Source organism: Chiloscyllium plagiosum, unplaced genomic scaffold (assembly GCF_037043375.1).
Source record: "Chiloscyllium plagiosum isolate Xiang-an unplaced genomic scaffold, Cpla_swu_hap1 HiC_scaffold_2, whole genome shotgun sequence".
In the NCBI taxonomy this organism is placed as follows: Eukaryota; Metazoa; Chordata; class Chondrichthyes; order Orectolobiformes; family Hemiscylliidae; genus Chiloscyllium; species Chiloscyllium plagiosum.
In genome coordinates this window covers 8,893,476-8,907,368 of record NW_028270140.1, presented here as the reverse complement: position 1 = coordinate 8,907,368, position 13,893 = coordinate 8,893,476, and positions in this window count along the sequence as shown.

Here is a 13,893-nt window from a genome sequence, read left to right as displayed (position 1 = left end):
ATGTACAATTTGTTCAATGTCAGTAGAGGAAAATAGCATACAGATAAACAAGGGAGCATAGCCTCCTGTTATAAAGGTAATTATGTGTCCCGCCCATGTGAAGCAAGCAAATAAAGTTTGGAGGAAGATCAAGTTTAAGACTGGCTTATGAAATATTTTGAAAATAACAGTTCTTGTTAGTTCATAGTCTCAAATTAAAGACAATTCACCATCCTCAACTATTCATTGTTTGTGATTATGTTTACAGTATGCAGTAATGTTTGGTGTAGACTAAAATGGTCACTGATTGAAGACTACTGTAACCATTGTGCTTTTTCATCATTTCAAATCACAGCTGGATAATCAACTTGATATGAATTTCACTTCAAACAGCTCGCTTTAAAGTATACTACTGCTTGGATTCTTCCCCACCTCTTCCCCAGGTAGACTAAAAATGTTCTCACCATCACAAACTACTTCTGAATATCTTTCATTCCCAGCAGCAACGGTAAACATAGAGCAGCTCCCAAATTGCATGTCTAAATTCAAGGGGATTCTCCAGCAAGCATACACTCCTCTTTCCAACCAGCACATTCCTTTATAACCTGTAACTTCTCTTTCCTTCAAGCTCCACAGAGGCCACCATCTCCCTCAACCAAGTTTAACAATCCAATTTCCTTGGCTATATGCTCATCACTTAAGTGTACTGTCAGTTGGTTTACCACCAGTCGAGAACATCCTATTGTTTTATTACTTTTCATGGGATACGCGTAACTCTGGCTGGGGCTGCATTCATTGCCCATTCCTAACTGTCTTCAGGAAGAGTGATGGGAGCTGCCTTCTTGAACTATCATAGTCCACGTGATGGAGATACACCAACATTGCTATAGAAGCAAGTTCCAAGATCTTGACCAAGCACCAGTGAAGAAACAATCGATCAGGTTTGTGCATGGCTTGCAGGCGGTGGCGTTCCGTGTAACTGATCCCCTTGCCACAGGTTTGGAAGGTGGTAACAAAGGAGCATTGGCGAGTTAGAGGCAACGCGGAGGAAGTGAATGATAGTGATGATGGGGTACTAATCAAGTGAACTGCTTTATGTTAAATGGCATCAAGCTTCTCAAAACATTGTTAAAACTGTACAAACCCAGGTAAAGAGAGAGAATTTCATCTCAGTCCTGCATTGTACCTCCTAGATGGTGGACAGGCTTTGGGGAAATGGTGTGGAGAGTTACTAGTCACAGCATTCCCAAGCCTCTGATCTACTGCAAACACTGACTGGTCCAGTTCGGGAGTGTGGTGCTGAAAAAGCGCAGCAGGTCAGGCAGCATCTGAGAAGCAGGAGAATCAATAGTTTGGGCATGAGCTGTTCATCAGGCAACCTGTCCATGCCTGAAACAGCAATTCTCCTGCTCCATGTTTCAGACATGAGCAAGTTTCCTGATGAAGGGCTCATGCCCAAAACACTTAATTCTCCTGTGCCTCTGATGCTGCCTGACCTAAGTGTTTTGGGCATGAGCCCTTCATCAGGAAACCTGCTCATATCTGAAACATGGAGCAGGAGAATTGCTGTTTCAGGCATGGACAGGTTGCCTGATGAACAGCTCATGCCCAAACTATTGATTCTCCTGCTTCTCAGATGCTGCCTGACCTGCTGTGCTTTTCCAGCACCACACTTCTGACTGATCTCCAGCATCTGCAATCCTCACTTCCTTCTAGTTGATGTAAGCCAAGTTGTTGGGGCTAGGGAATTCAGCAATAGCAAATGCCATTGAATAGGATTCGCTCTCCTTGGAGATAGTCATTGGCTGATCCGTGTGGCACAAGCCTGCAAGTTGCATTGACCTTGCAGCATGTATATACATCATGCTTAAGCAATCTCAAATGGCGCTATATATTGGGATGTTCATTACTAATGAACATAGCTAACCACATGACATCTACCAACTGAATGGAAGACACAACCCACAGTAAAGCCTGCAATAGTTTAAGATGATTTAACTCCAACAACCACAACCATCTTTTGTTCTGGGCTTGCAATCAGATAGAGGAGCTTTCTTTTAAAAAAAAAGACTTTTGCAGGTGCAATGAGCATTTATTAGATCAGTTTTCAAAGTGCTTCGTTTTGCCTTGCTGTTCTTGCGAAGGGGAGCACAATAATAATGAAATTCCATAGAAGGCCATGGCTTGAGTGAGTCATCTTGAAGCTTCTAGAACTGTGGGCAATCTACAAATCATAATCTATAGCAGAAATTTTGTAATTACATCAAGATTTAAACTACATCTGCTTTTAACCTATGGTAAGAGCACCCAGATATGCCTTGAAATATTACATAGGGCTCCTTGCACTTGCTTTTGACAAAGCAATTCTCCAATTTTATTTCTTGAAAACTTTTCACAACTGTGGGCATCTTAGTCTCTAAAAGCCAAGACAGTTACTTCCCCCACCCCCCTATGCCAGAATGCTCCCGGATTCTATATTCCTCTTTATGAAAGCTAACTCTTTGAGCTGGCTGCTTTCTACCACAAGGCTGTGTCAGGGCTCTAGATTTCTTTCAATACCTGCATACTCAAGTCTTCCAACTGCATCACCTCACTGAATCCAAATTATGAAATAGGTAAGTGTGGTTCAATGAAATGATTAGGTTAGTAATATGTTTGGCATTTGAGCCTGTTATGTCCAACAGATCCCTCAATCCAGCAACTTGCCACTTACCTCACCGAAAACACCAGATCAGAAAATGCCCCTTCATTCCCCAAACAAGCCACCTACCCCAAAGTCCCATCTCTAATGACTTGACTTGTTCTATGCTACAGACCGATTCTACAAGCTATGCAAATATTTTTGTTTCCTGATGGAGTTTTAGATTTTTACTTTTTAAATGTAGATAATACAAACCCAATAAGGTCGCCCACTTCACTTTTCCACTATCGACTAACACACGATGAATATCGGTTACTTTTTAAAAAATGCATTTAACCCAAGTTATATCTACAGCAGTTATCACTTTCTCAGATGTTCACTTATCTTCCATTTAACACTAACCTCCAACCTGCAAGTTATATTTCAGAAACTAGATTGTGTTCCAAAACCTGTAATTCATGAATTGATTTTCACAAGATTCAAGAATACTACAAAAGAGAATCAACAGCCAGGCTGGAAACTAGTACACACCAACGCAAAAATCTTTAACACTTCAGCTTTGTGCCATTCTTAAATGAAATCTACTTGCTAGATTAAAAATCTACATAGTCTTCCTAATAAACAGAGAAAGAAGAACTGAGGTCATTTTGTCTGTAAACTTTAACAGTGCAAAGTTGCATAAAACAATGTATGACTTAATGAAATACTTTTCCAAGTTTCACAGTTTAAAAAATCATATTAAAATAAGTGTCTGCGTGTTCAGATTGTTGCTTCATTTTTAAACAGTATGAAGACAATGTATAAAACATCCAAATAGTTTATTTAGAGAGGAAAGTCAACTCAATTAACCTTTAACATTGTAAAACATCTCTTTTGAGGTGATGTTATTTTCAGACTAGGACTTAACCTAAAGACACGTACAAGAGGTCTCTATACATTGGAATATCTCAATTTAGTGATCCGAGATGCATACAATATGGATAGATGTGGGTGTATGTTAGTGCAGCCCACGTGAATACTTGATAAACAGCCTGTGTAAATGAATCAAATATCAGTTAAGCAAACTTCAAAATCTTTTGATCTGAAATTTGTATTGTATGCAAACAGGCATTGTGTAGTGAGAACAGCTAACTTTGGTGGAGCAAAATAATTAACTTTTGCACTGACATTTATTCTTAAAAAGGGAAAAAAACATTCATAAATCTGTTGCATAGATCTGTCGTGTTCGCCTTTAGTCTTATTTCAGCTTGCTGTTTCTTTCACACTGTTCTGTGCCTATAATTCTGACTGTCCCATTAGCCTCATGGATATCAAGTGACCTATCGCATATCACCTATTGAAGATGGATCCCAAAAGGAGACCTGGGATTAGTAGTATTCCCACCACGGATAAGTATCTGGCATAAAGTGGCTATCATTAGCCTTGAATATACATGAGATGGCAGTATTCAGCAATTCCGATCATTAGGGAATAAACAAACCCAGCTGCAGACTATGACACCATGACTTGAACAAAAACAAAATACTGAGGATGCCCAAAAATCAAACAAACAGCAAATACTAGACAAACCCCAGTAGGTCTGGCAGCATCTGAGAAGACCAAATCAGTGCTCTTAAGGACTTTTCCCAGAACTGGGAATGGGTTGAAAGGTTGTTGGGGGTGTAGAAATACCATCTTGAAAGAAATAAAAAGTGCCTCCCCAGTTATTCTGCACTGTATGCACATGGAAGAATACCAGGATTGAATGAAGAGAGACTTCAAGCAATTCTGATATTGCTAATCGTCCTTATCGACGCAAATGTAGACATTGTTTGACCATCACATATCTAAATGACAGTTCGAGATTCCTCAAACAGCTGTCACTTGCAGCTCAATTCATTTCACTGCTTCACTTGTCAAGTTTACTAAACACTGCATGGCTGAGTGCACTGCATTTATACCACACGATGATTTATTGTGTTATACATCATGGTTTGAGACTGCCGGACAGTTCAGTCACTATACACATCCCATCAGCCTACTTTTAAAGCAATTCTGCTCCTCTTCCCATTAGCTCAAGCTAATACTCCACAAGAATGTAATCACGTGCCAGTCCTCACTACAGCTCGCTCACCACAGGCCTTTCACTGCCAAAAAGGTATGCACTGTTGATTTCAGAGCTGGTCTTTGAGGTGTTCTCATAAATTGTCATGCCACATGCAAAGCAAAAGTGAGGGCTACGAATGCTGTAGATCAGAGTCAAGGTTAGAGTGGTGCAAGAAAAGCACATCAGGTCAGGCAGCATCCAAGGAGCAGGAAAAATTGACATTTCAGGCAAAAGCTCTCCTCGGATGCTACATGTAACCCCAACATGCTGTTCTGTATTTGTAAAGTCTTCCTTACTGACATGTTTTGACATCACTTTAATAACTGATGACCTCTACCTTAGTTTGTATGGTTTTGGGTTATTTTTGTTACTTTGGTTAAGGCACTCAGCATGTGACTCATACCCATCATGTTATCCCAGCTGTTTGGTTTGTCTCCAGCAACCATCTTATTTTTTAATTTTTTGTAATTAACTCTGCCTCAGCTAATTGGATTAGAGGCTATCCCCTTCATTTACTGTTGACACTTTACCCACACCGTCACTTTTGCTCAGCTGGAGAGACTTATTATTCAGCCTATTGACACTCCACTCAACATTTGTATGATCTTTTGATCTCTCTACCGATAAGTTTGTGCCTGTATGGTTTTCTTCACTTCAGCCGATGGAGCAGCACACCAAAACCTTAATTTCAAAAAAATCTGTTGGACTATAACCTGGTATTGGGACTTCTAACCTGGTTTCTCACATTGCCTCTTTGTTCTACAGTTGTTGCCCAGAATGAGAAGGATCTAGACAGGAAAAAATGGACAAGTTAGCTCTTAACACTGGAAAGCAGGTGAGTGGCAGCATGAAGGATCAATACTAATCAACAGCATAGATGAAAAGTCTAATCTCAAGAGAAAGAAACACTACTAAACATCATCTATTGCACTTTTAGGATCTCACTATCAGACAAGAGGCTCATATCAATAACTACCTCCATGGTGGAAGCTACTCCTGTAAGTCCATTAGCTACTCCTGCAGGAGTGCTGGAATGCTAGTATGGAAGTTAAAGGGTTACAAAGTTCAGCAAACAAAAGGAAGTAGAATGTGGAAAAGGCACCAGAGGGTAACTCAGGGCTGAGTGTATGTGGAATCACACCATGCAGCTATTTGACCCATATCTGCAACATCTTTCTGCATAAACGTATTCCCTTTCTGCTATTCTCCCTGTAACCCTGCATATTCTTTTTCAGGAAACAGTCCAATTGAAGGGTTTCATTGAACCAGGCTCCACCACACTTAGGATGTAGATTCAAGACATTAACTAGTCACTGCATTGAGTTTGTTTTCGCAATTACTTTAAATGTGCGCTTCATTTTGGATTTTTTTTTAAACGCACCAAAGCAGTTTATCTTTAACTTTGTTCAGATCCTTTCCTCTCAACTATTGGAAAGAATAAATGTCAATCTGTTTTCCTAATCCTGGAATCCTCTTTCTGCAATATCTCCAATATATTCATAGTCTTCCTAAAGGGTCACATTCAGAAGTGGATGTGATACTAGACTCTAGTTAGGCTACAGTTGGAGTAAGTTCAGCACATCCATGCTCTTGCACTGCTTTTAAATGAAGACTAGCATACTATATATTGCCTCAACCTATCTTGCTAACTGCAATAACATATGCATGTCTGTATTGGGGTCTTATGTCATTTAAAGGGATGCATTGGTAGGAAGAATGTGAAGTGATAACCAAAACTTTAGTTAATTTCTCTACGTCAAACTAAAACAGCTGTTTGACTAACTGGTGCAATGGGCACTGTATGCTTGAACTACACAAGATTACAATGCATCCAGGTTTTGCATTGCCTACCGAATTACAATCAGAAGGAAGCATTTAAATGCTGCTGTTTCAGGCAGAGAGATAGTAAGCAAGGATAGCTTTGTTTGCAAGAGCACAGATGACAGAAGGATGTGCAGAAAACAGCTCTGGTCAAGAAATTGTTTCTCTTCTAGTTTGATGCCTGGAAATTGTAATTAGATTACTCAAGTCAATTCCTTTGCTATGCCAATTTCCATGGGACACCCCTTTCCTCATTACTTGTAGCATCAAGATTTCAAGTAACTGAGGAAGGTATAAGACACCTTTATGTTGGAATTAACAAAAATATTTTCTTTTCATGAGAGGGTTACCTATAGATTGATGAATGTGTTATGTATTTTAAATAGTAAAGTTGCCAATGAAAAAAAAATTGTATCAGCAATTGAAAGATGAAATATCAGCCACGCAAGATTTACAGCGATCACTTCAGAATGTTTCAAAGAAATTGATAGGGTACGTAGAAAATAAACTTAGAGAGATTCTCAACTTCACACTGGTGATAATGCTACCTTGGCCAGTGACAATTATACCTTCTAAACATTGTTTCGACATTTCAATCCACCCAATTTCAACTCCTGACTAATAGTGTTGTGATTCTCCATTTCTTTTTTTTTGAACCTTTAATAGAAATCACCTTAGACCTTTTTATTCAAGGATCACCATCTTCAAATCAAAGTCATGAAAATGAGCTAATCAGCTGCTTTATATCTCCAGCTGATGGCTGAAAACGATAGCAATAAAAAAGTAAATAAATTTTAGTAAACATTAGTAAAAGCTTTAGTAAAATGTTTGAAAAAGTAAAGCAAATAGAAGTACAATTGCAACATTCAAAAAGGCATCTGGATGGGTATATGCATGGGAAGGATTTGGAGGGATATGGGCCGGGTACTGGCAGGTGGGGCTAGATTGGGTTGGGATATCTGGTTGGCATGGATGGTTTGGACCGAATTGTCTGTTTCCATGCTGTACATCTCTGACTAATTTAATAAGTTGAAGGATCTATATAGGAAAAAAGCTTGGACAAATGTATGGAAAATGTGAAGTCCTGAATGCAAGCAGAATTGGAGTTCTGATAAAAAAAGTAAACAAAGGCAGTTTTTAGAAAAGCAAAGGAGATCCTCAGTAGTTCCATCATACCAGTAGCAGCTCTTTGAATGCTCTGTAATTTACATTTCCCTATTTTCCACAGTTTTCTATTCCCCAGCCACCTGCAAAAATATTTCCAATGCCTCTTGGAAGCTGGAGACAGGCAACCCCACTCTAGATCATAGGGGTGTAACAAAAATCTCCTTACTCCTCTTCATGGTGCCAAAATTCACCTTCCAGCCTGTCCTCACCTCCACTCAGCACGAAACGCAACCATGAACAAGTCCTTGTTTTGATAATTTGTTCTTAGCTGACCACATCTGGTTTTAGTTTGGGATATTGCAAAGAGCTTCACTAACAAAGCTGGGAGCAAACAATCAAGAACTATCGAGTGACCATAAAGAAAAATGCAAATGACCATTCGGGCAGGGGTCAAGTCTTAAGGTTAAAATCTGCCTGACCTGCTGTGCTTTTCCAGCACCACTCTAATCTTGACTCAAGTCCTTAATGACATTGACACACGCACCAATTCAGAGAACACCTACTTGGGTTATAATTGCTCACTCTTCATAACCTGGTCCATATATCCATCCACAAAATACAGGACTCATAGCATTCTTTATCTACGTTTCTCACCTCATATGGCATAAGGGATATTTGTTCATTCTAACAAATTCCAGCAGAGATGAACAGGAAAGATTTGGAGGGAGATGGATCAAGTGCAGGTAGGCGGGACCAGTTCAGCTGGGGAACATGGTCAGCATGGACTGGTTGGGCTGAAGGGTCGGGATTCCATGCTGTCTGACACTACGACTATGCATTAGACTAAAATTACTAGTATAGCAATGCATCATCACAATAACTAGCTCAGCGATGGCTAAGTGTTCACTGACAAGCGCAGTCTTCAGTTTAATTCAATAGCTTTAATCAATCCTAAATTGCATAAGGATTCATTAAAGTTAAACTGAACAGGATTTTCAATCACAAGTATGCATACTTGCACTCCAAATGAAATAATATTTTAGCGTACCAAAAATGTTTCACCACTTGCAGAATTCAGGTTTAATAACGTGAAGCAAAAATTAAACATCACTTATACCTCTTGATGTGATTTTGTATGCATAACTTCTACTCTATTTTAAATACAGGAAGCTGGAGGCAACTTCCTTCATCTGTTCCACCCCAATGCATTGAAAATCATGACGAGCACCAGATTGCTCATAGTACATGTTAATGGGTCTCAATTTTCACAGGTAAAAATTTAGATAACAATTACATTTCAATTAACTGTGTTATGTAGAACAAAAAGTATCATGAGACCAGTCACCAGGATAACCTCTCAAATGAGTAGGGAGATTGCTAACATTGCCTTTTAGCAATCTATATGCTGTGATTTGGGAATAGTTTTAGTTGCCTCATGCAGTGAGTGACAAGAAAGTACAGGATAAGATTAAAACACAATTGAAACTATTCTATTACTGGAAGAATTTAAAAAGCTGTGACTCCAGAAAAGTACAGACTTAGGCATTATTAGAATGGTGAAGGGAATAGATTGCATGTGCATACATACCTTCAAATAAAATAATTTAGGGAATAGAGGGAGATGGTGCCAAGTTAATGTACAGCCAAAATTTGGTTAAATATTGGATGCAGTTTTTAAAAAAAAAACTGGTAGCACATGCATTGGCTCCTAATGAATACAGGTACATAATCCTTTATCTGAAATCCTTGGGGCCATTTGTTTAGTGGAATTTTTCAGATTTTGGAATAAGTGACATTTTCACAATGAAATAAAAAAAGCTAACAGTTTGGTATGCTTTCCTTTATTGGTCAGAGTATTGAGTACAGGAGGTCATGTTACGGCTGTACAGGACATTGGTTAGGCCACTGTTGAAATATTGCGTGCAATTCTGGTCTCCTTCCTATCGGAAAGATATTGTGAAACTTGAAAGGGTTCAGAAAAGATTTACAAGGATGTTGCCAGGGTTGGTGGATTTAAACTAGAGAGAGAGGCTGAACAGGCTGGGGCTATTTTCCCTGGAGCGTCGGAGGCTGAGGGGTGACCTTATACATGTTTACAAAATGGTGAGGTGCATGGATAGGATAAATAGACAAATCTTTTCCCTGGGGTTGGGGAGTTCAGAACCAGATGGCATAGGTTAAGGGTGAGAGGGGAAAGATATATAAAAAAAAAGACCCAAGGGGCAACTTTTTCACGCAGAGGGTGGTACGTGTGCGGAATGAGCTGCCAGAGGATGTGGCGGAGGCTGGTACAATTGTAACATTTAAGAGGCATTTGGATTGGTATATGAATAGGAAGGGTTTGGAAGGATGTGCGCTGGGTGCAGGCAGGTGGGACTAGATTGGGTTGGGATATTTGGTCGGCATGGACAGGTTGGACCGAAGGGTCTGTTTCCATGCTGTACATCTCTATGACTCTACCAGTGGTGTACTGCAAGGGTGGGTGTTGGGTCCACTGCTGTTAGTCATTTTTATAAACGACCTGGATGAGGACGTAGAAGGGTGGGTCAGTAAATTTGCAGACAACACTAAGGTCGGTGGAGTTGTGGGTAATGATGAATGATGTTGTAGGTTAGAGAGAGACATAGATAAGCTGCAGAGCTGGTCTGAGAGGTGGCAAATGGAGTTTAATGCAGACAAGCATGAGGTGATTCACTTTGGTCGGAGTAACTGGAATGCAAAGTACTGGGCTAATGGTAAGATTCTTGGTTGTGTAGATGAGCAGAGATCTCAGTGTCCATGTGCACAGATCCTTGAAAGTTGCCATCCAGGTTGACAGGGTTGTTGAGGCATACAGGTGTTTTAACTTTTATTAATAGAGGGATAGAGTTCCAGAACCGTGATGTTATGCTGCAGCTGTACAAAACTCTGGTGCGGCCGCACTTGGAATATTGTGTAGGGTTCCGGTCACCGCATTATAGGGAGGATGTGGAAGCTTTCGAGAGGGTGCCGAGGAGATCTACTAGAATGTTGCCTGGTATGGAAGAAAGGTCTTACGAGGAAAGGCTGAGGGACTTGAGGTTGTTTTCGTTAGAGAGAAGGTTGAGAGGTGACTTTAGAGACATATAAAAGATAATCAGAGGAACATAGGGTAGACATGGAGAGCCTTTTTCCAAGAATGGTGACAGTGAGCACGAGGGGGATAGCTTTAAATTGAGGGGTGACAGATATAGGACAGATGTCAGAGGTAGTTTCTTTACTCAGTAGTAAGGGTATGGAATGCTTTGCCTGCAATGGTAGTAGATTCGCCAACTTTAAGTACATTTAAGTAGTCATTGGACAAGCATATGGACATACATGGAATAGTGTAGGTTAGATGGGCTTCACATTGGTATGACAGGTCGGTGCAACAGAGGGCCAAAGGGCCTGTACTGCACTGTAATGTTCTATGTTCAGACATGAGTGTACTACAGCACTGAGACAACTGATGCCTGCCAGTGCTGGGCCATGCTGCCAAGTCACATCTGTGTAGAGTTTGGTCACCTGCTCACACTCCAACATAATGCTCCACACTCCATTAAAAACAGATTTGAGCTTTTTGGATTTTGGATAAACACTAGAATGCTGTGGGAATGAACACATTTTCAAAATTAATCTCCAACATTGAGACAATTGAATTCTTGAAAAATTCCAAGTGAAAGTTCATGTTGAAATAAATTTTATGCTGAAATGATTCAGCACTCTTTCCCACAATTGAAAGATCCACAAATTAATAGTGGTCAAATCTTTTCACCATTAATACAAATGTGAAAGGTTGAAGATTTCCAGTGTTACATTGACGATTATCTACTTTCCTCCTTGCCCAAAAAAAGTGCATCCGTATCAATAGTTCAAATATTCCATTTTCAGCATTCAGCACTCCAATAATACAGACCAACTTGAAGGACAGTTTAGCATGGGCTTACAGGAATGCAAAAGATTTAATTTGGCCACACCTAGAAAAAAAAATTAAATTTAAATGCAATACAAAAATCTGTGAAAGTAATTGCTCAGTTCAATTTTAAATTGCGTCCATGTGAAATTGCTAACAAATGCAGACAGATTTTTAAAATTCGTTTTGGAAGCAAGGGTTATAAGGGAAAGGCAGGGAAGTAGAATGGAGGATCAGATCAGAATGTCCTTGTTGAATGGTAGAGCAAACTCGCTGGGCTGAATGGCCTCTACTTCTGCTCCCATTTATGGTCAAACGGTATTAGCTTGTGAAATGTGATAGGGAGATTTTTGCTCTGCAAGAAGAAACAAGGAGTCAAAGTGTGAAAGAAAAGGCAGATCTACAAGCTTTTCCCTTGGCTAAAATTCAATATTTAATTTCACATTTTATGCTTCCAGCAACCTGATCAGTTATTTTATTGCATCCTGCTGCCTATTAATCTTTGAGATCAGTGAGCAAAACCAAGCCTCCAATATAATTAGCTTTTTTTGTTTTACGGTTGGTAGCGACCTACATTTAGCAGTAAGTACAAATAGGGAATTCAACAGTCACTGTTGGTTTTGATGAATGATCTTGGGCAGTATTCGTACATCCACCTTGAGTGGATCTGACGGCACTAAAGAGGGATCCATGATGCGAATATTATGGTCTGTTCCCACACTAATCTATGGCCCAACAAGTCCACACTGACCCTCTGAAGAGCAACCCACCCAGACCCATTCCTCTACATTTACCCCTTCACCTAACATTGCAGGCAATTTAGCGTGGCCAATTCACCTAACCTGCACATCTTGGACTGTGGGAGGAAACCGGAGCACCCGGAGGAAACCCATGCATACACGGGGAGAATTTGCAAACTCCACACAGACGGCTGCCTGAGGCGGGAATTGAACCTAGGTCTCTGGTGCTGTGAGGAGGCAGCAATGCCACCGTGCTGCCCATATGAAGGTGAAGGATTAGTAGTGATAGACCATTTCTTGGATGGCAGTTAGAAAATACAATACAGAAATCTTCAGTCCCAAATCAAAACTAATTTGGTTAATCATCCTTGCCTGCATTGGTAGAAAATACACACTGACTGATTTCAAGGTGAGGAACTCTACATTCACTTAAAGCTATTAAACATCCAGCAAAACTGATAATCAGCATTTTGTAAATGGAAATAATGTAATTGCATTGGCATTAATAGTATGCCCTTGAAAACAAGTTGACAAGGACTTACGGATGAGCTTCTAATTTCACAATTGCAGGATCACTTCCCAGTCTTGGGAACACTTTACTCCAATTATTAATGCATGTTCTGTTCTTGTCCAAAGACAAGTAGGAAATCTAGAACATAAAGTTCAAGAGTTTGAGGAATCTGTTTCCAGTAGATACCTCCACTTCAAGAGAACATTCAACAAATCTACATGCAAAAAATATAAAAGTAACTCCTGTAAAGGGTTATCACAAGCAAATGAGATTTGAAACCAACTCTAATCAGTGAACAGAGACTAAATGTCAGTCTACTGCTGGGCAAAACCTCAGACTAAATGCTCAACATTAAAAGTCAAATTGAGGTGGTATATTACTTGCACATGAGAAAATTAAATAGCCACTTAAAGTGGCACTTTGATTTACATAGCACTGGATGCCACAAAATGCTTAATACATCATTACTGTAAGGCCAGCAAGTTGTTTGAAGCTTTTACACACATGAGGTTATAAAGAGCTTGTGCATATTTAAGCAGGAGAACAAATAATACCATTTAAACCTCTTCAGATAACATCTAATCTTTCATATCCATATCAGAACAGATGGAGCCTTGGGAACTCATTCAAGTAGCCAGGAGCTCCTATTACATTGCCCTTCCTCAGATTTTATGAAATGGTAGCCTGGATTTTGCAATCAACTCTACACAGTGGGACTTGGAAGATAACTAAACGTAGGAGCTGCTACTGAACCAAAGCTGACTGCTTACGTGCACACGGTGTTTGAAGATGTTCTTCTGCTTTTAAAAGTAGTAGTGGGTATGGCCACAGCTGAACTGTACCTCCTGAACTGCAGATTCACCATACCTGAACAAATCCAATATCAAATCTACTGAAGTCAGAAAGAACAAAGCTCAATTTCAAGTATTTCAAAAAGGACCTTCAGGCTCCTCACTGGATTTCTATTATATACATACTCTATACAGAGTAATGGTATCACTCACGTGGATAACCAATTTGTTTTCATTAAATGCTCGAGTTGAAAGCATATCAGACTCAAATTGGATAAAGGTTGGGTGAGATAATAAGGAAAAGATG